At 40.3% G+C, this 23,690-nt stretch overlaps 1 protein-coding gene across 10 annotated transcripts in view; it reads left to right on the forward strand.

Annotated features, from left to right (window-relative positions):
- Position 1: 1 nt before the first annotated feature.
- Positions 2 to 23,690, forward strand: part of CEP170 (centrosomal protein 170) — a 283,085-nt gene continuing 259,396 nt past the window's right edge. For 7 of the 10 annotated variants that reach the window (XM_033937688.1, XM_033937693.1, XM_033937694.1 and 4 more), the window contains exon 1: positions 1,101 to 1,837. The gene's annotated coding sequence lies outside the window, so the exon portion shown is untranslated. Of the gene's footprint in view, positions 741 to 1,100; positions 1,863 to 23,690 lie in introns of those variants that run through there. The other 3 variants (XM_033937690.1, XM_033937689.1, XM_033937691.1) reach the window with 3 other exon arrangements.

The following is a 23,690-nucleotide window of genomic DNA, read 5'->3' on the forward strand; positions in this document are numbered from 1 at the left end:
CTCTACTTAAAGGCTTGCGTGATGCTGAGAATTGGTGTATTAGTGGGTGTGATTTCTAGAAATTGAGAAAGTAACTTAAATCTTTTTTTTTTCCTTTTGATTAAATTAGATGTAGTAATATTTATTTTTTTTTTACTATCGTTAAAGTGCTTCAGGAAGTTCATATTTTTTCTCCCAGTATTACAACGTGTAAACTGCATACAACGCAGAAACTGCTTTTCTAAAGATCCATGCCGGTACCAGGCTCATCGCGCAACTGCTCTGCCCCTCGACACGTCGGCAATTCGTTTTCCAGAATGAACGGCTCCACCTCGTTCATTTCTAATGCAAGCAATTCTGTCTTGCTCCTTCGTTTATTCTTCTGCCGGGAACACCATTTCGCGCCCCTCTGTCCTTTCCTTGATCTTAGGAGTGCTATTGATTCTTAGGGTTTCGCTGTCGGCTCTCTTGGCTTTCTCTCCACCCCCACCCCCCTTTCAACGTGTAAACCCCACCGGCCGCTCCTCCCGCCACCGACGCTTCATTGTCTAGCCGCGCCTGCGCAGTGGACACCGCTGCGTGCCGTTACCCGTGGGATGCCGCCTGCTCCTGTGTATTAGGAGTAACGTTATCGCCGGGTGACAAGGGCGCGTACCGTTGCTTCCGCCCGACGCGGCTGGAGACAGCAGCAGCGGAAATAGCAGCCTTTCTCCGGTAACGGCGAGAGGAGGGGGACGCGCATTTTTTTGTTTCCCGGTGGGGTAAGTGAGGCTCTTTTCCGGTTGCTGGCAAAGCTTTGGGTATTAAAATCGAGCGGGGGAGGTTTGACTGAGATTATGTTTTAAAACTGGAGCGAACCGTGAGCCCTTGTGAGAGAGCGAGTGTAGCGTAAGGACATGATAGGAAAGCAAATGGGCGTTTGCATTGCTAAGCAGAAATCTTCCCACCAAATTAGATCCGCTCGTTTCTTTGGTCAGGGTATTTTGTTTTCCCTATAATATAAACGCTTTTTTGTTGGTAGCAGAGAGGATAGGTTGCATTTTGCAGTGAACGTCTGAACTGGCAATTATCTCTTTTTGTGTGGGGGGGGGGGGGGGGAAGGGGAGGGGTAGGATTCTGTTTCGGTATACAGTATGTTTATTTTTCGTAAAACGCCCCTTGACTTCTCTGTTTTCCTGCCTTTCTATCTTCTGGATCGGCTTTCTGTTTATATTTTTAGTTCTGTAGCTTTTCAACCTTTTGATTTCTGCCTAGGCAAAGCGGGGTGATGATGCTGATGATGGTGATCGCGGCCCTGATTTTTCTTGAGATGGTACAGTCGCCCGTTTCGATTCATACAAACGGTTCAATATTCCTTTTTATAGGGTGAAAATAAGATTTTTAACAGCCTTCTAAAGGGGGAAGGCGTATGCTAATTAAAAAAAAAAAATCATTTGCTTTGATTGTCCAGCTTATGATTTTCTTTCCGCAGGATAAACGCTGATTTGTACATGCTTGAAAATTTTTTAACAGCTCATAAACATTTGGTTTAAATTTATTTTTCACCCAGTTTGTCAAATAGATTAGGAATTTTAGTAGGTAAAAAGGATTGCTACTCTTAAAAGAGAAATTAAAATTGAGGAAGGCAAAAAGAAAACAAGTATCGTTTGTAGTGAAACTTAAATGGATGTGAGGCGATTGACAGCCGAGGAAAAGACATGTGATCTCTGCTGGAACCGAATGCTGCTGTTTCTTCAGAGTGGAGGAAGTCTGGATAGAAATGGGTTTCCGTGCATTTCTGTATTCATAATATTGAAGTCGTCTTTTTCTGCCTGACATGAATTACAATCAGCAATACAATATATAGTAGATGGCCAGAGTACGTCAACCATTGTACTTCTCATGTAGGCACTATTTATCATGATGACAAGTATAAAATTAGTTCTACTTAAGATGGGTAATGGACTTGATTTTAACAGGCCTAGCTCAACATGCTGTAGGCCAGATATTGTTCTGTCCAAAGAAAAGTAGTTTTTGTATCTAGTCTTTGTGTTCTTACTAATTACATATTATGTGGTTCTTGCTTCCAAATTTGTAACACGGTTAAATATCTCAATTTTAAAAATATACATTTTTCAGTATAGCATCAAATTAGCACTGTATTCTTTCTCTTCTCCAAACTTAGGGCAATAGCAATGGGGTAAGTAGATCTTAATACAGTATTATGAAGCATTAATGCAGAAGTTTTTGTTGGGATCATTTAACAGCTGATAAGTGGAAACAGTTTGTGTTCTCCGCATTTTACAGAGTTTCAGGCAATGAAACAACTTTTGTTTCGATTGGTTTTGCAAAGTAGTCACTTTGAAGTGGTGGAGCATGCAGCCTTGTTTTCGAGGCAGCACAATAGGGTGAAGAGAAAGATTGTCGCCAAATGATTTCTGAATATTTTAGATATGCTTGACTAGAAGAATATGTGATAGAAAATGTTGTGAAGCATAGTACAGTGGAACCTTGGTTTACAAGCTCAGTTTGCGAGGCACCAATTTTGCTCGTCTTGCAAAACACTCGCAAACTGGTGCACTCGTAAACCAAGGTACCACTGTATTTCTTATTGACCACTGACAATTTTTCTGGTGAATTTTTTATTTTATATAGTTTGAATTTTTCTCATGCTTTTTCAGTAGCAGTTTAAGGTGATTTTCATTCAGGTACACTAAATATTTCTTGTCCTCTTAGGGATTGCAATTTAATTTTGTGCCTCACACAATGGAGGATTAAGGGCTCCTTTTACGAAGGTGCACTAGCGTGCACTACAATGCCACGTGCGCTAGACGCTTACGCCTCCATAGAGCTGGTGTTAGTATTTTCCATGTAGTGCGGGGTTAGCGCGTGCAGCAGTGTAGCGCACGCTAAAAACGCTAGCACACCTTCGTAAAAGGAGCCCTAAGTGACTGGTTGCCAATTATGATAAAAACAGTTGGGTAACCAGATCTCGATTAAATTTTAGATTTCAAATATCCCTCTAGATCAGTTCAGCAAGATGATTGTTCTTATATTCCTGTTCCAAGTATTTTAATGGTGGATCAATAAGTAATAAGATTACAGTATTTTAATAAAGGATATGATTGCAGATTCACAAGCAGGTTATATATTTATTTTAGTTATTGGAATTTATTGACTGCCTTTTCATGAAGATTTACCCAAAGTGATTACAATACATTGAATCGGGTACTCTTAAGTATTTTCCTTATCTGTTCTGGTATGCTCAAAATCTAACTGGTACCTGGGGCAATGGAGAGTTAAGTGACTTGCCTAGAGTCACAGGGAGCAGGCTGGGATCAAATTCACAATCTCAAGGTGCTAAGGCAGCTGCTGTAACCATTGGGCCAGTCCTCCCCTTTATGAAACATGGCTTACAGAATTTGATTCAGTTACTCTTCATGAGCTTTGTCCTTTAAGCTATAAGGGCCTACTACTTCTATATAAACTTTGTCTAAAGTTGGGTGCCAATATCAGCCCTGGTTCTGTAAAACTTAGGTCCCCATTATGGAATCACGCATAGCTTCACTCAATATCCTAATAGTTAGGTGTCAAGTTATGCCAGGATTTTCTTCCCCTGAAATTAGGCACCTACATCAGAGCCTAACGCCACCTAATTTGCAAAGAGGTGCCTAACTTGAAAACACACCCTTGATCTGCCACCTAACCACATCCACTTTTAATGTAGGTACTTTTTATAGAAGAAAGTTTTTCAAGTTAGGTGCCTAACTTTCAGTTAAGTCAGCTAAAGCTAATTGTAAGGTGCTGAGTGCCAGTATTAGCACTGATTAAGCTTATTGACCAATTAAGTTGGGTGCTGATAATGTTTTAAAGACCGGAGCAGTTGTGGGACGATCCCAACACCTCCACCTTACAGAATTTGATTCAGTTACTCTTCATGAGCTTTGTCCTTTAGGCTATAAGGGCCTGATTCTATAAACTGTCTAAAGTTGGGTGCCAATATCAGCCCTGGTTCTGTAAAACTTAGGTCCCCATTATAGAATCACGTGTAAGTACAGAAGGTTATTTCATTGTGTAAGTTTCAAATCTGTTTAGCGGTGGAATAATAATCAATTTTTATTTTTTTTTGTATACCACAAAGCGGTTCACAACAGAAAAGATACATACAGTCAATGTATATAAAGTACATAATAACACAGTCGATAAAAAAGAATACATCAATTAAAAAGCAAGAAGAAGTTAAAACAGTATCACAACTAAAATGTAAACATGTCAAACAGGCGTGTCTTTAGTGATTTTCTAAAATCAAAATAAGAAGTAGCTTCAAGTATAGGTTTTCCAAGCCATATGAGATAGTGAACAGCTATGATGGTCTCAATAACAACCTGCTACGTGTTTATTCACTTAAGTTTGGTTGTTGGGTCTGAGCTTTTCACACACACATTTTTTTATAGTTCTACAAATTGTTAAACAACAATGTGATAGAAATAAACATTTAAGAAGAAACATAACATAAATTATAAGTCAAAAAAATTCCACAGATTTAACTAAGTTCATAGTCCACAAATTAGGGAGAGAGAATCCTACACCTCCAAGGGAAGTTGGTTTTTCAAGAAATATTCATTCAAATTAAATTAGGAGATCAAACAGTTGGATTAAATTAAATTAACATCCTGGTTAATAGAAAAGGCATGGAGGGAATTGGAGCTTAACCAGCTGCCTTACCCTCAAGAAAAAATTTCAACTGATCAGGTTCATAAAATATATATCTATTATTTTGGTAGGTAATACAGCATTTACAGGGAAAACGTAACTGAAAAGTTGCTCCTATACTCAAAATTGACTGACGATAAGTTAAAAATTTCTTTCGTCTATCTTGAGTCCATTTTGATACATCAGGAAAGATTGAGACTTTTGAACCATGAAATTCTGAATTGTCAGTTTTGTAGAATAGACGAAGAACTGCTTCCTTATCTTGTTGAAAAACAAAGGTTACCAATAAAGTTGCTCTTCCCATAATTTCTTCTTGTTGAGATGTTTCCAGGATAGCTGTGAGGTCTAAATCTCCTGCTACAGTTCCTTTTCGGTTATCCTCTTTAGGAATATTTAAATAATATGATTTATGTAACGGTGGTAAATTGTTTTCAGGAAATTTAAGTACTAGTCTCAAGAAAGAATGTAACAGTTCTCTTGCCGATTGGAATTTGGAAATAGGAAAATTTAAAAGTCTAAGGTTCAGACTCCTATTAGCATTTTCCAAATTTTCCAATTTTCTAACAAGTAAATTTTTATCCTTCAGTTGTAAATTAATTGAAGCTTTCGCTTCAGTCACAGATTTTTCCAATTTGTCTATTCTATCGGATTGTTTTAGAAGTTTCTCATCAAAAGTCTTGAACTGTATGTTAGTACTCTGGGCTGAAGTGACGAATTGAGAGCATACCTTATACAGTAATTCCAAGCCACTCCAAATAGCCTCCATGTCTATAACATCAGGTCTTATCAAAGGAGGAAGCAAAGTTGTACCTGGAATCACTCCACTGGATTCCACTTTCTCCTTCTCTGTAGCATTACAGGATACTGTTCCTCCATCTTCCACTGTCGGCTGCAGACGAGCCAACAAGCTGTGCATCTCATCCGGGGTCAGAGGGGAAATCGGCAGCACCTCCGGAGAAAACAACTCCGGGGCTTCCTGTACTGCCAACAACGTTCCCAACACCGTCCCGGGGCGAGGAGGAACTCCAGGTCCCATCGGGCTGAGCGAAGTCTCGCCCTCCAAGATCGAGGTCTGCTCCCCTCGGTCAGCGGACACGCCCGCTCCAACTGGGACAGCAAAGCTGGTAATCGCCGTCTGCATCGACGGCGAAGAGGCAGAGAAAGCCGGAAGAACGCCCCTCTGTCTTCCCCTGCGCTTCGGCATTGTAGGAACAGGAAAGAGGCAAGTAATAGATAATTTGCCAATTGTGCAGGAGCCTCTCGCCGACGCGACTTACTCCGTCGCCATCTTGGATCTCTCTCACACACACATTTTGAGTGTAATTGGATTTTTATAATATCCTATTTAGGATTTCAGAAGGTAATAAGTGATGCTATATCTACATAGAATAGTTATAACATTAAAACATACCAAGACACACAGTATTCAAAACCAGAGCAATGTCTAAAATTTCTGTTTTAATTCATAAAAATGCTTGAGAAACAGATCTGCTTTAAAAAGTTTTCTAAATTAACTCAAAGACTCAATCTTTTTCCATTTCTTTAGAAGGGAGCTCCATAACTGAGGTCCCACAACCATAGAGATTGAGTCCCTATATATCTCCAGAGGACATAATTTGAGGTTGAGGGGTGGTAGATTCAGGGGCAATGTTAGGAAATTCTACTTTACGGAGAGGGTGGTGGATGCCTGGAATGCGCTCCCGAGAGAGGTGGTGGAGAGTAAAACTGACTGAGTTCAAAGAAGCGTGGGATGAACACAGAAGATTTAGAATCAGAAAATAATATTAAATATTGAACTAGGCCAGTTACTGGGCAGACTTGTACGGTCTGTGTCTGTGTATGGCCGTTTGGTGGAGGATGGGCAGGGGAGGGCTTCAATGGCTGGGAGGGTGTAGATGGGCTGGAGTAAGTCTTAACAGAGATTTCGGCAGTTGGAACCCAAGCATAGTACCGGATAAAGCTTTGGATTCTCGCCCAGAAATAGCTAAGAAGAAAAAAAAAAAAAAAAAAAAAAAAAAATTTAAATTGAATCAGGTTGGGCAGACTGGATGGACCATTCGGGTCTTTATCTGGCCTCATCTACTATGTTACAGTCTAATTTGCTTAAAATGTGGAATATCAGGTAGTGTCTGATTACTTGAACAAAGGGGACATCCTGGCACATGAACCTTTAGGGTTGCATCCAGACAAAGTAGTAGTGGTTCATAAAGAATTTTAAAAATTAGCATTAAATATTTAAAAATAAATACACCATTGAATAGGCAACCAATGAAATTGCTTAATAATTGGTATAATGTGACTATACAAAGGACTTCCTGAGATTAAACAGGCAGCAGCATTTTGAGATACAGTAAAAGCTTGGTTTACAAACATAATTCATTCCAAAAACATGCTTCTAATGCAAAGCACTCATATATCAAAGCGAATTTCTCCATAAGAAATAATGGAAACTCAGATGATTCATTCCACAATCCAAAAACTTTGATACAAAATACTATACGTACCTGTATTGCAAGACCTTGCTCATTTAGAACAGTCACTACACTCCTGAAGTGTCAGAGAGAGAAGAATCATCGGCTCAGTTGTGATGTGTGTACAGGTATACTGTATGTACTTGTATTGCAAGACATTGCTTGTATATCAAGTTAAAATTTAATAAAATGTTTTGTTTGTCTTGCAAAACACTTGCAAACCAAGTTATTTGCAATCCAAGGTTTTATTGTATTTGTAAAGCTCATAAATCATTTTTATGCAAACCAACTAACGATGAGTCACTGTGATCAAATAATGGGTATATTTATGCTGGTACAACTACAAAAATTAGGTAAACTCATCAATCCTTTCAAAGATCATAGTGATTTCAACTTCAAAAAGTTTGAGATGTGATTTCATTGACAGTGAAGAATCAAGAAGTACTCCCAAATATTTCAGTTCTCCTAAAATGATAGACTTCTGGCATAAGCAAAGAGGTTTGATATCAGCAGCATTTCATCACTGACTTGGAAACCTTCAAAGTCTTCTTCTACAGGTTTGTTTTTATCGAACATTGTTGATGGCTAAAATTTATGCCAAACATTTTTTAATGCTGATCTAGTTACATCTTTCCAGGCATTGGCAAGTGCATAATGATATTCTTAAGACAACTCCTTGAGAAAGTCTTGAATTCTTATGCTTGTGTTAATTGCATCAAGCTTGCAATTCCGGAAACAGTCTTTATACTTGCAACATAAAATTCCTTGGTCACAAGGCTGTAGACAAACACCAAGTAGTAAGATACCACATAGACAAACACCAGGTAGTAAGGATGTCACTTTGGGTGAGAAATAAATGGCAGAACATTATTTTTCACAAGAAGTTCTTGAGGTGAATATTTAGAACAGTTGAATAGAACCAGTAAAACTTCAGTTTTCTTCCAGATCAGATCAGATTCTCTACAATGTGCTCTTACTGATGGCACAAAGTGGTTATTGAACCAATCAAATATTTTTCTGGTTACCCATGTTTTCTTGTTAGATGACGTACACCCTTCAAACATCAGGGATGTTGGCTTTTTCCATTCACTGCCAATTTTAATTTGTGTGCCCACAGCATTGGTACATGCAAGAACAGTTGCCCTGTCCTTGGTGTCCTTAAAACCAGATGCTTCTCATTTATCTGTTGTCGGTGTTTATCTAGGAACATAACGCTAGTAGAGAATTGTTTCATCAGCATTGTAAATTTATTCAGGACCATGGTTTCCATCGGATGTCCTCCTAGCAATTTCATGTAACTTTCAGCTGTCTTTTCAGCTTTTTCACCACAGATTTTGAGATATGTAGCACCATGGCACTTCTTAAATTTCTGCAGCCAATTTTCTTAATATTCACACTTGCTGTCAATATTTAGTTCTTGATGGTATTTTTTGGCTTGCTTCATTACTATCAAACCAGTCAGTGGCATGCGTTAGTTCACACATTCTTTGCCAAACCTACTAAATCAGCACACGATCTAAATCTTTGTTTTTTTGCCCTATGGTTTTCATTAATATCTGGTTATCACTCTCATGATAAAACTTTAACTTATCCTTCTGTTTCTTTGTCATACATGGTAGTTGTTTCCACACCACATTCTTCGGTCAGCCATTGTACAGACACACCTTGATCAAGCTTCTTCAGTACCTCAACTTTCTGTGCTATTGACAATAGATAAATGCTTCCTTTTCTGCTTCTCACTGCCACCCTGGAATCTGCAGTTTTCCACTTTCCAGCCCTCTGACCTGAATTGTGCAGAGATCAGAAGAGATGCATGCACCTGTGTTGGTTTCAGCGTGTGTCACAGGGAAATTGATTACCGGTTTGCATCAAATTTTGGTTTTCAGAGCTTTTTGGTTTTCTGTTTTATTGGCATTGGTTTCTGAAATAATGTTATTGTTTGCTCATGGTAAGTCAGCCACTTTATTGCATGAATATCTGATAAAGACAAATACTGGTGCTTAGAAGGTAGGTTGGAGTTTGGAATTAAAAGCATCTTCAAAGAAGTGCACTGAGAGTTTGGATTTGAATACTGCTAGAGACAGAGCCTGACTTATCAAGTCAGGCAGTTTGTTCTAGGTATATGGTGCAGTAAGGTAGAAGGGATGGAATCTGGAGTTGGCTGCAGAGGAGATTGCAGGTGTAGCATGAGAAATCTTTGAGTTCTTGGCATTCTATTGTATAAATTGTATTCTTTAGGGATAACAGATAAAGTTTTATCTTGGATAAAGGTGTTTTACTTTTAGATATTATAAAGTTAAATGGGTATTCAGATTTCAACTAGCTGGATCCCACTGTGTGACATACCACAAGGATCCCTGTTGTCTCCTATTCTCCTAATAAATATATATGTAAATATACAGTCATGTGATAAAATTAGGACACCCCATGAAATATTCAGTTCTTTCTTATCTATATCAAATCTTTTTTTTTTTCTTTATCTCTGTGAAAGAAAGTAGCAAAACACTAAAATGATCTGACGGGACTCGTTATGCCAAAAAATGGCCTCTTCAAGGTAAGTTGTTTGCCTGTTTGATCATTTGGCTACACAGCACCAACAGAAGTAATACATGACATGGCCTTGCTACTTTGTGGAGTTTTATGAAGGAGCTTTAGATTTTCTTCAAAGATCAGAGCTAAGTGTTCTTTTTGTTTGTAATAGCCAAAGGATTCTTTTTGTGACTTGCTACTTTGTGTCATACGAATGCCTGCTGGTAGATCTCGAGCTATATTATTGCAAAGCAGTTAAGTAGCTCTCCTTTTTAGTGGTTTGCTACTTTCTTTCACTGTGGTGCTTTCCATTGTATCTAGAGTTTGATTCTTGTAAAGTCAGAACAACCTAAAACAAAAATGTCTTTGTATCTGTTGTATAGCTGTGTGACTTTTGTTTTTGATAACTAATTTATCTTGAAAATTAATTCAGGCTTGCAAGTTTTTAAAAATCCTAATAATAAATATTTTACACACATTTTTTCTATATACATGTCATAAAAAAGAAAATAAGATAAAAAGAAAAGGGGTTTTTTGTTTTTTTTTGTAGGATCAATGATTGATAGATACCATCATACAAATATTACTATTTGACACTTATGTGTTACTGGTATGGATATCAGATCTTTTTTTCCTTATTAAAAAAACTATGAGCTTGCATTGTTCATTTAGCTGGTTTCTTTGGTAGGAACTCTTGTGACTGACGAGCTTACATTTTCGTTAGTATTGTTTGACTGCCCACCAAAACCTACCCTAAACCTATTGCACTGCCATATAGGGCTGTTGGGGTGATAGACAGATGGATACTGTAGGTTTGGGGGAGTTTTGGAGGGTTTACTGTACACTAACAAGGGGTTCTGGTGAAATATGTGCCTAGCACCTGCGAAGTTCACAACAGTTCCTCCTAAGTGTGCTTCTCTGCCCTGTTGGAATGTCTGCATAGCCACTCCATTAAGATGCTGATCCTTCCTATGTCCATATAGGCTTGATTTGGACATTTTGAACCTGGACATTTTTGTATTTAAAAATAAAATTTGGACGTCTAGCAGTTTCAAAAATGGATGTTTCCCCTCCCCAGTATTTGGACGTCTTGCAGGATACATCCAAAGTTGGACTAAGACGCACTATCAAAAATGCTTCTCCACTTGTTAGTGTGTTTTACTTCTCAGGTAGAAGAAAGAGATTTAATCGAAGACATTCATAATGTTGTCATAAAAGAGGAAGTGCTATTGCTAAATAATTTCAATCTACTTGATAAGCAAGACCATTTTGCCACAGTGTCACTGGATACCTGTATAGATAACTGTTCCAGCAACTGGTAATGACACCCTTATGGGAAGGGTGGTGAAACTAGATATGGGGCTGACAAATGGGATGTGTTTTTCATGATCATCTGGGATCTATTGCTCACCAAATTGTGTGATTCAATATATCAAAGCAGCATAGATGGTGTTGGTTCATTCAAAAGCAAAAATTCTAGGCTAACTTTAAGATGTGGGAGTGCCTAGATGGAAACATATAAAGGATTCAAAAGTACAGTGGGGAAAAATTGAAAAATCTTGCAAAGACAATAACCCTTTTTTTTTTTTCCTGGACTGTAAATAAGTATAAGAGATAAAACATTGTGCTAGGTAGTTTTTAAATTAGCTGAAATAATGTTTTAAAAAGATAGTGTTTGTAAAATTACCTGAGACCACAGTAAAAGGAAGACGGTCTACATTCTACAATATTTATCATTGCTAGCAGAAACTAGGAACATGGTCAGGAAAGCAATGCTGCAAACAGAAGAAAAATAGGGCAGCAAACCTCTTAGTGAAAGAAGAAAATCCAAAAGTGGCTCTGAAAGACAGAGATAAAGGGGAGTAATATGTCCACCCATCACTGAAATCTTAATTTACAAGGGGGTGCTGAAAAGTTATTGGCCCAACCAACTCAATTTTGAGCATTATTTTGCCACTGTAGCTGAAAAGAGTGTTATTTTATTTTGCAAAGTATCAATTTGCAGAGTCATAATGATATGTTTTAATGTTGTTTTAGATCATTGATTAAACCATGTCAATGTAAAGTGTGGAATTTTCAAGTGTGGAACTCTTGAGTCGTCATGAAGTTCCTATTCCTGCAGAAGAAAGCTCCAAATGAAATCCATGAATGTATGATGCAAACATTGAGTGAATGCCTATCTTACTCCATAGTGATGAAGTGGTATACAAACTTTCAGCATTGAGATTTCAAGACCAAATATGCAGCAAGGTCTGGGAGGCCTCAAATGATGTCAATTCCTGAAATTGTTGACTATGTCCATGAACCGATTTTGGTAGATCAGTGAATATCAGCTAAAATAATTGCTGAGACACTACAGATATCCAGGGAATGTGTTGGATATATAATCCACAAATAGCTGGCTATGCAGAAGCTGTCTGCCAGGTGGGTGCCCAGATGCTTTAATGCTGATATTGTGTGGATGCTTTCAAGTTGATTTTGCAGCATTTTCAGTGAACTGGTGCTAACTTTTTGGAAAACTAGTTACTGTTGATAAAACATGTTATTTACACCACTATGATCCTGAGAAAAAACATGAGTCGATGCAATGGCAGCACTCAGGTTCTCCAAGGCCAAGGAAATACAAGACCCAAAAGTCAGCAGGAAAGGTCATGGCCACAGTGTTTTGGGATCAGGAAGGTGTTGTAATGACTACCTACCAAGGAGCCAAACAGTAAATGAAGAATACTACTGTAACTTGTGCCAATTAAAGGAGACATTGAAAGAATAAAGGAGAGGGAAACTGTGAAAGGAGTTCTCTTTTTGCAAGACAATGCATCTACTCAAAAGGCTGGAAAAACAATGGATGTTTTGATGCACCAGATCTTGCTCCATCTGACTTTTCTGTTTCCAAACCTTAAAAAGAGTTTGAAAGGGTGACAATTTTCAAGTGATTCAGAGGTGATTTCAGTGACCAGACAGAGTATTTTTTGGAAGGGTTACAGAAACTTTAGATATGATGTGCCAAGTGTGTTGAACTTAAGAGTAAATATGTGGATTAATTTGTAAGTTTCATGGCTCCATGTCATTCTCTTGGTTGGGCTTCGAGCATTTCAGCACTCCCTTGTAAAGACCTCAGTTGGCTAGCAAGTGTGTACCAGAAAATGTACCACCTTTTTAACTGCCATCTTTGCTCAGCAGTCATTGAAATATCGCCTGGTCTACATAGTCAAAATGCTCTTGTCTACATAGGTTTTTCAGCCAATTCATCTTCAGAATGAGAGTATTGTTGACTTTTCTGAGAATCATGAAATCATGCTTGTTGCAGTTTTCTGGGGTTTGCCAAGTCTGGTCAGCTAGAACTGGCATTTCAGCCATCATTCTGTGGCTTTCCCAGGGTGTGCTGTGAGGTCTTCAGTTTATCTTTAGATATAGTGGGTCCTCAAACCCGATTGGTTGGGGCTTGAGGTGGATGAGGCAGGAAAGTCCGTTAGTTACCAATTTGAAATTTGGTGGGAAAATTGGTTAGTCTCTAGAGACTAACTGCAGACCTCATAGCATACTCTGAAGAAAGCCACAGCATGATGGCTGAAACATCGGTTGTACTGACCAAACACAGCAAAACTCAGAAAACTGCAACAAGGATGATGGTAGCCATAGAAGCCTAAAATAGCATATAACCCAGCTTCACAGGGAGAAAGAACATTGTTAAACCACCAGATAATTTTCCATTCTATGGGAAAAAGACTAACTGATTTTCCCACCAAAATTCAAATTGGTGACCAAAGGACTTTCTTGCCTCATTCACCTCAAGCCCCAACCAATCAGTTTTGATGACCCATTATATATAAAGACAAACTGCAGACCTCACAACATACCCTGAAGAAAGCTACAATATGATGGCTAATCAAGGACAGTATCAATGAGCATATAGAAAGAAATAAGCTGATGAGAGCAAGCCAGTATGGTTTCTGTAATGGAAGATCATGCCAAACGAACCTACTGCACTTCTTTGAGGGGATAAGCGAACAATTGGACAAAGGTGACCCCATAGATATAGTATACCTGGACTTCCAGAAAGCCTACGACAAGGTACCTCATGAGCGCCTACTAAGGAAACTGTGGAACCATGGGGTATAAGGGGACATACACATATGGATCAGAAACTGGCTGGCGGACAGGAAACAGAGAGTAGGAGTAAAGGGACACTATTCTGACTGGAAAGGAGTCACGAGTGGAGTCCCGCAAGGGTCAGTGCTGGGACCACTGCTGTTCAATATATTTATTAATGACCTGGAAACAGGGATGAAGTGTGAAGTTATAAAATTTGCGGATGACACAAAACTCTCCGGTACGGTTAGATCTTTTGAGGAATGTAAAGAACTTCAAAGGGACCTGAACAAACTGAGTGAGTGGGCAAATAAATGGCAGATGAGCTTCAATGTAGAGAAATGTAAAGTCATGCACATAGGGAAAGGAAACCCGATGTACAACTACACGATGGGGGGGGGGGGGGGATGATATTGAGGGAAGGAAACCTAGAAAAGGACTTGGGGGTTTTGGTGGATAAAACAATGAAACCAGCGGCACAATGCGCAGCAGCCTCAAAAAGGCGAACAGAATGTTGGGCATTATCAAAAAAGGTATCACTACTAGAACCAAGGAGGTTATCTTCCCGGTGTATAGGGCAATGGTGCGACCACATCTGGAGTACTGCGTTCAATATTGGTCGCCGTACCTTAAGAAGGATATGGTGATACTCGAGAAGGTCCAGAGAAGAGCAACAAAAATGATAAAAGGCATAGAAAGCCTTTCATAGAGGCTGAAAAAGCTGGGGCTCTTTTCCCTGGATTTGATAGAAACTTAGAGGGGATATGATAGAAACTTACAAGATCATGAAGGGTATAGAGAAGGTAGAGAGGGACAGATTCTTCAGACTGGCGGGGGCAACAAAAACTAGAGGGCATTCAAAAAAATTGAAGGGAGACAGATTCAGAACAAATGCTAGGCAGTTCTTCTTCACTCAGAGGGTGGTGGACACCTGGAATGCGCTTCCAGAAGAGGTGGTAGAGCAGAGTACGATTTGGGGTTTCAAAATAGGATTGGACGAGTTCCTGAAGGAAAAGGGGATTGAAGGGTACAATTAGAGGGTTACTATACAGTACAAAATGCTTTAGAGCATTAGATCACTTACAGGTCATTGACCTGAGGGGCCTCCGTGGGAGCGGACTGCTGGGCATGATGGACCTGTGGTCTGACTCGGCACAGGCGATTCTTATGTTTTTATGTTAAATGTCGGTTCTACCTGACCAGACGCAGCGAAGCCTTAAAAACTGCAACAAGCATGATATCAGGTGTGGAAACCTAAGAGCATACAATCTTGAAGTCATTTTTTATATCTTTGGAGGAATACCTAGCAGTACCAACATGGATGAGCAGCATTGGGAATGTAATCAATAGGCTTGATGAGTCTCGGCAGTCTCCATAATGTCTCACTTTTCGGCATCAAACACAAAACAAAGGCAAAGCTGATGTCACAATACAACACAAGGGATTTTATTGAAAGTTCCTATGGCATCCAACAGACAGCACAGTTCCTGGGATATCATGTTGACGTGTCCTTTGCTTCCTAAGTAATAATAATAATAATAATAACTTTATTTTTCTATACCGCCACAATCTTGCGACTTCTAGGCGGTTTACAATCAAGATAGCTGGACATTCATAGTAACATAGTAACATAGTAGATGACGGCAGATAAAGACCCGAATGGTCCATCCAGTCTGCCCAACCTGATTCAATTTACATTTTTTTTTTTTTTTTTTTCTTAGCTATTTCTGGGCAAGAATCCAAAGCTTTATCCGGTACTATGCTTGGGTTCCAACTGCCGAAATCTCTGTTAAGACATACTCCAGCCCATCTACACCCTCCCAGCCATTGAAGCCCTCCCCTGCCCATCCTCCACCAAACGGCCATACACAGACACAGACCGTGCAAGTCTGCCCAGTAACTGGCCTTAGTTCAATATTTAATATTATTTTCTGATTCTAAATCTTCTGTGTTCATCCCACGCTTCTTTGAACTCAGTCACAGTTTTACTCTCCACCACCTCTCTCGGGAGCGCATTCCATGCATCCACCACCCTCTCCGTAAAATAGAATTTCCTAACATTGCCCCTGAATCTACCACCCCTCAACCTCAAATTATGTCCTCTGGTTTTACCATTTTCCTTTCTCTGGAAAAGATTTTGTTCTACGTTAATACCCTTTAAGTATTTGAACGTCTGAATCATATCTCCCCTGTCTCTCCTTTCCTCTAGGGTATACATATTCAGGGCTTCCAGTCTCTCCTCATACGTCTTCTGGCGCAAGCCTCCTATCATTTTCGTCGCCCTCCTCTGGACCGCCTCAAGTCTTCTTACGTCTTTTGCCAGATACGGTCTCCAAAACTGAACACAATACTCCAAGTGGGGCCTTACCAATGATCTGTACAGGGGCATCAACACCTTCTTCCTTCTACTGACTACGCCTCTCTTTATACAGCCCAGAATCCTTCTGGCAGCAGCCACTGCCTTGTCACACTGTTTTTTCGCCTTTAGATCTTCGGACACTATCACCCCGAGGTCCCTCTCCCCATCCGTGCATATCAGCTTCTCTCCTCCCAGCATATACGGTTCCTTCCTATTATTAATCCCCAAATGCATTACTCTGCATTTCTTTGCATTGAATTTTAGTTGCCAGGCATTAGACCATTCAGCGGAATACAATAAGCAGATATTCAGAGGAAATACAATACAATAATCATGAGAGCTGGACATTCAATGAATTACAGTAAGCAGATATTCAGAGGAGATACAGTAAGCAGAGATTTTAAGAAAGCAAGAAAATAGAAATACAAATTGCTGAGCAAGAGTTTAAGATGTACATTTTGGTGGGTGATGTCCGAGAGGCCCTGTTAGGAATGGGCCACATGTATTAGAAAATAACAACGAATAATTACGATAAGATAACAGTTTTATAAGTATCACAGTGCTCAGTGATCTGTAACTTTTGCAGGAAATATAAACATGGCATTAGAAGACAGATGAAAAGGAGGAATATATCCACCCATCCCTGGAAAACATAAAACACCTATTAAGGTTCTGGTTAAAAGTGCAGGAGTGAAACTGAAATATCCATGTCACCACCACCAAATAGGATAGACTAGGGAAAACAGATATGTCTTCACAATTGCCTTAAATTTTGGGAGGGTTGTCTTCATGGATAGAACAAGAAGTGTGTTTCATTGTAGAAAAGGGAGGGGAGGAGAAAAAGTATACTTTGTCTTGTGGATGCAAATTGTGAACAGAAGACTACTGTATGCAAAACTAATGCTCTGAAATGCTGTTTGTAGAATTACCTCCAAGTTGTATTAAGGTATAACCTAACTAAGCACCCATTGGATTTTTAGTTTTCTGTTTTTCATAGATACTCAAGCATAGATCTAAATTAATTCTCCATTTTGCCTTCCAACCAGTTCTAAGCAATTTTGTCCAATTTAGCCCCCTAACTGCATAGTCAACCTTCTTTTGATGCCTTCTTGGAAAATCAAGAGAGCATATTCTTCAAAAATCACAGAATGGGAGTCAGCTGCTTGGGGGGAAAAAATCCCAACTCATTTAAGATGGGTTATATACTAAATGCTCTTGATAGTACAGAAAATGGTCTGATAAGGGAAGCCACCAACAAGGATTGTGATTCTAAGAGTAATGAGTCATCAAGCTCCTACAGTGATGACTCAATTTGTGATGAATCGGCTTCTACTAATGATAATGATTAGAAAGATATGAGGTACTGTATATGAAACTGTAATTGAATACTGGTACCATAATTTTCTTTTTGAAATGGTATGGTAGGTAACTGGTAAGTTTATCATAGTACCATACTGTTATTGTAAATATCAAGAATGACATGTTTATTGGTATAACAATTGAAAATAAATGTTTGTGCTTTTCCTTCTGCATGTTTGTTTACCATATTTTTCACTTTTGCAAAATGGGGGTGCATCTTAGAATTGAGGAAATATATTTTGGTATAGTAACTTCATTTATAAATAGGTTCAAAATTAGCTGCCTGCACAGTTTGGGTTCTGAAGGAAGCAGCTTGAAAATTGTTCTCTGCTTCTATTTGATATTGCAGGCGTTTAAATAATATCTGTAATTTTTAGGCTGAGAATGTTTTGAAGCAGTTCTGTAATAGAGCTTTGGAGAGTGAAGATGTGAGGATTTTGTCTTAGTTGATGCTGATGTCTGTCCGTCCTTTTTTATGAATGTTTTTATTGTAAACCGCTTAGGATGTAAGCAGATTATAATTTTTTTTTTTTAAAGGAAATTACATTCAAGTGCAGTAGGTATTGGAAGGTAAAGTGAGTTCCCTAAGATCAGAAGGAGCTAAAGTGGGATTTGAACCATACTTAATTCTCAGCTTATTACGCTACAATTGGGCTTCGGTGCTCTTGTTCCTAAGAACATAGATCATACTCGATCCGAATATAAACCGAGGTAACCCTTTTTCTCCCAAAAAGGAGGAGAGAGAGAAAAAAAAAATAAAAAAAGTTGACTCGAATATAAACCGAGTGTGAGTGTTGTAAATTACTAAATTTTCCACTAAATTGAAAATAAAAATGTTTTTCTTACCTTTGTTATCTGGCAATTTTATTTTTCTGATCATCTTGCTCCCTCTTTGCTCTTAACTGTTTCCAAGGCTGCCTCAATCATTTGCTGTTTCTTTCTTCTCATTCACCTCTTGCACTACATCTTTCTTTGGCACTGATTTTTCATATTCAGTTTTCTTCCACTTTTCTGCCCCCATCTCAATTCTCTTTCCAGCTTTATTCATGTGTACCATCTCTACCCTCTTCTTTCTCACTTCCCCTTTCCTCCATCCATGTGCACCGTCTCTTTTCTCTTCCCCTTCCCTCCATCCATGAGTCACCACCTCCTTCCTCTCTTCTCTGCCCCTTCCATTCTGCATCTCTCCCTTCTTTCTCCCTCCCCAACCCCAACATTTCAGCAAATATTCTCCCCACCCGGTTTCAAAGCTCCCCTCACCATGAAAACTACATGGGCACCAGCACAGGAGTAATTCTCTTGTGCTGCCCACAGTTGCCTCTGCACCGTTCCTTTGCCATGGTCTGCCCGAGTAGAAATAGGAAGTTGCTTCAAAAGAGGGTAGACTGCAGCAAAAGAACAGTACAGAGGGGGGCCACGGCAATGTTGGAGAATTGAAGAACAGTGGCTTAGATACTTCTGTCCTTCACTACCCACACACCCCCTGCTCCAGACCAACATTGCACTTACAGTTCCAGGATGCAGGAAGCCAACTCCAATGTTCTGTGCTGGTGAAGGGTCTTGAGCTTCTACACATGCTCAAGGCCTGCTGACTCCTACCTTCTCCGAGATTCTAGAAGGGAGTCCAGCAAGCCTTGAGCAAGGCCCTTCACCAGCACAGAGTGTCAGCTTCCCTGAATCCTGGAACTTTAAGTGTGATGACAGTCTGGGGCAGGGGTAGCGGGTAGTGGTGGATAGGAGTGCAGGTCATTGGGGTAGGGGGAGGAAGATAGCAATGGCAGCCATCAGGGGAGGATAGCAGTGCTGGTCAATCGAAGGGGGGTGGGAGACTGCAGTGCTGGTCATCGGGGGGGGGGGGGGGGAACCAACAGTGTTGATCATTGGAGGGAGGTAGATGATATCAGTGCTAGACATCGTGTGTGGGGTGGAAAATAGCAGTGTTGGTCATCGGGTGGGGAGGGGAGGAATAAAGCACCATCATCAAAAAGGAGGCTCAACTATAAACCAAAGCCCCCATTTTTGGACCACTTTCTTGGCCTAAAAATCTCATTTTATATTAGAGTAGATATGATGCTTACACTGAACATTAAAGAGCTCAACAAATCCTGAGCACCAGATCACCATGATTCCTAGAAATTGGACCCTGGCACCTGGACTTTCATACACCCAATATTTTTTTAATTATTTTTTCTTTCTTTAATTTTGCTGCACTCAAACTACTCCTCAGCTTGACACTGCCATCGGGCTCTCTAAAGTTGTGCTATGTAGTTCAGGAGGTTTGGGAAGTCTTGTGGTTTCAAGACCCATGATACTTGAAAAAGCAAGACTTCCCAAACCTCCTGCACCACATGGCTGAATTCTAGAAAGCTTGAAGGCAGTGTAGAATTAGCAGGAACAGTTTCTAAGCACAGATAGCACTACTGGGTGGCAAATTGCCACCCCAACCAGACTATGCACTTCATGTACGCTGGTACCAGCCACAGGTTGCAGAGGTCCCTTCTTCCTTTCCACAATTGCTGGGCTTGCTGGACTGACACCTGTGTTTGAATTGCGGGTTTTATGAGTAGGGAGACCTAAGTGGTTCAAATGAATCACAAAACCCTGCAGTTCAAACACAAATTTAAATCATGCAAATCCAGTGGTTGTAGAAAGGAAGAAAAAGGAGGGACCTCTGTGAGTCTGGTCCATGGCTGGTACCAGGGCTACAACTCCAGCTAAGTCAGTTACTGAGTCAAGTGTTTAGCCGCAGAGGAATTCAGGATCTGAAGCCTGCAGCCTGCAAATTAACATAATGGTGGTTAGTGGCGTCAAAGCTCAGCAGGAGGGCTAGTATAGAGAATGACACGGGGACAAATTTTTCCCCGTCTGCATGAACTCAATTTCCCTATCCTTGCAAGTTTTGTCCCTGCTGCTGCCCCTGCCACATTCCTGTAAGCTCAGCCTTAACACTTAATATGATTTTAAAGTGTTTGAGGCTTGTGCAGGTGCGGATGGAACTTGCAGGAATGGGGCAGGGACAGGAAAAGAATTCAACGGGGATGGGAAAAAAATTTGTCCCCGTGTCATTCTCTAGGCTTGTAATGTGCAGGGCCTCAGACTCTGTGTGTGCTCCCTGCCCACTTCATATAGACTTCTTTTAGAGTGGGTAGAGATGTGGCCTGCCCTAAGGGCATATAGAGGCTGAGGCTTCGCGCTGTATTCTTATTTTAACTGTCTGTTTTCCTTCTGACTTACAGCTGAGATTCCGGACCACGAGGGAGGGGGGAGGTGGGGGACTGAGTGGGAGATGTGAGAATAGCAGAGAGGAGAAGAAAAAGAAAAGGGTGGATATGACTGTCCAAGAAAAAGAAGGATTTCAGGTTTATTTAATTCTTGATATTGCCCATCAAAAAAGTATCTGGGTAGATTACAAAAGGGCTGTGGATAAATCCTTCGACTCTGACTCCTCAGTTTCTGGTACCCATGACTCCGACTTCTCAACTCCAACTCCGACTCCACAGCCCTAGTTTACAATAATAAAAAAGGGGGAATTGAAGGTGAATGATAGTAAAAGAGGGGGGCAAAGTGAGGACCTCGCAACATACCGTGAAGAAAGCCACAGCATGATGGCTGAAGATGAGTTACAATAATAGTAAAAAGCAAGGAGGGGTAGGGAAGATATGGGGATATGCTGGACTGCAGAGGGTTAGGGTGAGAAAAGAAATGCTGGACCAGGGAAGATGATGAACAAGGGGATACTGGACTATGGGGGAGTGGGTCAATGCTAGACTACAGAGAAAAGAAAATAGATGAGAGCTAGGTTACAGGTTAGTATAAAGTAATTCAGAAAAGGTGAAAAGGGGAATAAGCTGGGGAAAAGTGAGATAGGGACAAAAGTAAGAATGAAAATTGGCTAGGAGATAAGTGAAATGGAAAGCTTAAAAGGTAGCTGATACGCTCTATACTATTGGGGAAGAAGACTATTCTACTTAATTGGATTTCGTCTGAATCTCCGACGCTTTCTCGCTGGCGGACATTGATGATACAGCACGCCTCCATGGAGCGCCTTTGTTTTGCTAGTCTGGACTCTGCACAGGGCAGATTGTTCTGTCATTGTTGGGCTCCCTTCTGGGATACTTTAACATCTAGAGCTCGAAGTCATTTGTTAAATGTTTGACTATAGGATTTGGACTGTACTAGAGTGGACCTTTGTTACGATTTGTTTGTTTGGGTTATGGGAGGGGGGTGGGAGTGGGTGGGATGGGGGGGAGGGCTCAAGATTGTGTTGGTGAATTTGAGCAGAATTTTGGTATTCATGACATTTGTTGTACACCATGTGCACTTGAGTGCTTGGTTCTTTTCTTATTGAAAAATTTAATAAAACATACTTTTCAAAAAAAAAAAAAAAAAGGTAGCTGATAAGTCGAGAGGGAGATTTAGAACTAGAGCGTGAGAAGGAAACTGGATTTTGAGTGGATAGTGAGGCTTAAAAGAAAGAAATGGAGGAGAAAGCTGAAAGAAGTAGTAAAATGTCAGACAGTTGAAGAATGAGAGGGATAATGCCAAATAGTAGATCTGGGAATGAGAGTTGGAAACAGAGAAGAGAGATTGGAGACCAACTCAAAAAGGGGAAAAATGCCTGTGCAACAAAGTAGAAACAAGTACCGTATTTTTTGCTCCATAAGACGTACTTTTTTTCCTCCAAAAAGTAGGTGGAAATAAGGGTGCGTCTTATGGAGTGAATACCCCCTCCCCGGTACCTTTTTTTTTTTAACTTCCGTTGGTCCAGTGCTGTATCGGCAGGAGCTTTCCTTGCTCCTCCTCCCTCACTGGATGGCTGTCCTCTCTTCCATCATAGCGGCAGCACAAGGCAGGCACAAGCTTTTTGCGTTCCTGCCTGGTCCCGTGCCACTCCCTGAATGGCTGCCGTCAGTTCTCCTGACTTGCGAGAACTGATGGCAGCCATTCAGAGAGTGGCGTGGGACCTGGCAGGAACACGAAAAGTTCTGCTGGAAGAGAGGACAACTACCCAGCGAGGGAGGGGCAGAAGCAAGGAAAGTTCCTGTCGATAAAGCACTGGACCAACGGAAGTAATAATAATAATTTTTAAAAAAGGTACTGGGGGGAGGGGCTGCCTACCACTAGACATGCCTTTTACCCTGTCCCAACCTACCACTAAACCACCAGATGGGGGACAGGGCAGGGTGGTGGGCAGAATTTTTTTCTCTTGGTTTTTCCTCCTCTACAGAAGGTTGGTTGCATCTTATAGAATGAAAAATACGGTATTTTACTTAGAATTCCTCAATTCATTCAGAGTCCTTGTAGTTAGTGCTGTTTTTGGTAGAGTGTTTCTTTACAGGTTCTGAATATCTTTTTTGCAGGTTTGTATGTTACTTCACAAGGCATCTGGCAGAAATGATATCAGTTTTAATATATTTTATATATTATGTACAATGAGTTGTAATGGTAAATGTCTGAACCCCATTGGAGAAATGTGGTGATTGCATTAGAGAATTGAGTTGTGAGGTTTCTATAGAATTTTTGTCCCATTTAGTATAGATTCCAGCCTGGTAGAAAAATCCATTGATTGATAATTTTAGTGGGCGGCTGAAACTGACTTGGGATTTATTTATACATAAAATACTGTTTGAATCTTTGTTTTGTGTATGTGGTATCTTATAACTAATTTTAAAGGTAAGGAGATGAGATGTGCAGAAATGTCACCCTAACCCTAGCCCTTGCTCCCCCAAATATTTCTGTCTAGAGACACCACTGCACAAGAGACTAGGGGCTCCTTTTACAAAGGTGCGCTAGCGGGGTTAACGCGCACGACTTTTCATCATGCGCTAACCCCCGCGCTGGCCAAAAACTACCGCCTCAAGAGGAGGCGGTAGCAGCTAGCGCATCTGGCGGTTTAGCATGCGCTATTACGCGAATTAAACCGCTAGCGCACCTTTGTAAAAGGAGTTCTAGGTGAAGAATGATGGGTATGAGAGAGACTGGAAGGGGGGACTCATCACATAGTGATTGCCTCTTTTCTTTACTTATCAAGGAATTTTATCACACAGCTGACAACATGCTTTGGGAATGAAAACTAGCTGCTTTTGCCAGTGTCTTGCAAAGGCGCTTTAAGGTACTGATTTATTAACAAGGGACAAAGAATAAGAAAAGATCCTTAAGTTTCTGAAAGAGCTGCTGCCAATCTAGTAGGGGATTCCAGCCCATCTTATCCT

This window comes from Geotrypetes seraphini, chromosome 3, assembly GCF_902459505.1.
Source record: "Geotrypetes seraphini chromosome 3, aGeoSer1.1, whole genome shotgun sequence".
Lineage (NCBI taxonomy): Eukaryota > Metazoa > Chordata > Amphibia > Gymnophiona > Dermophiidae > Geotrypetes > Geotrypetes seraphini.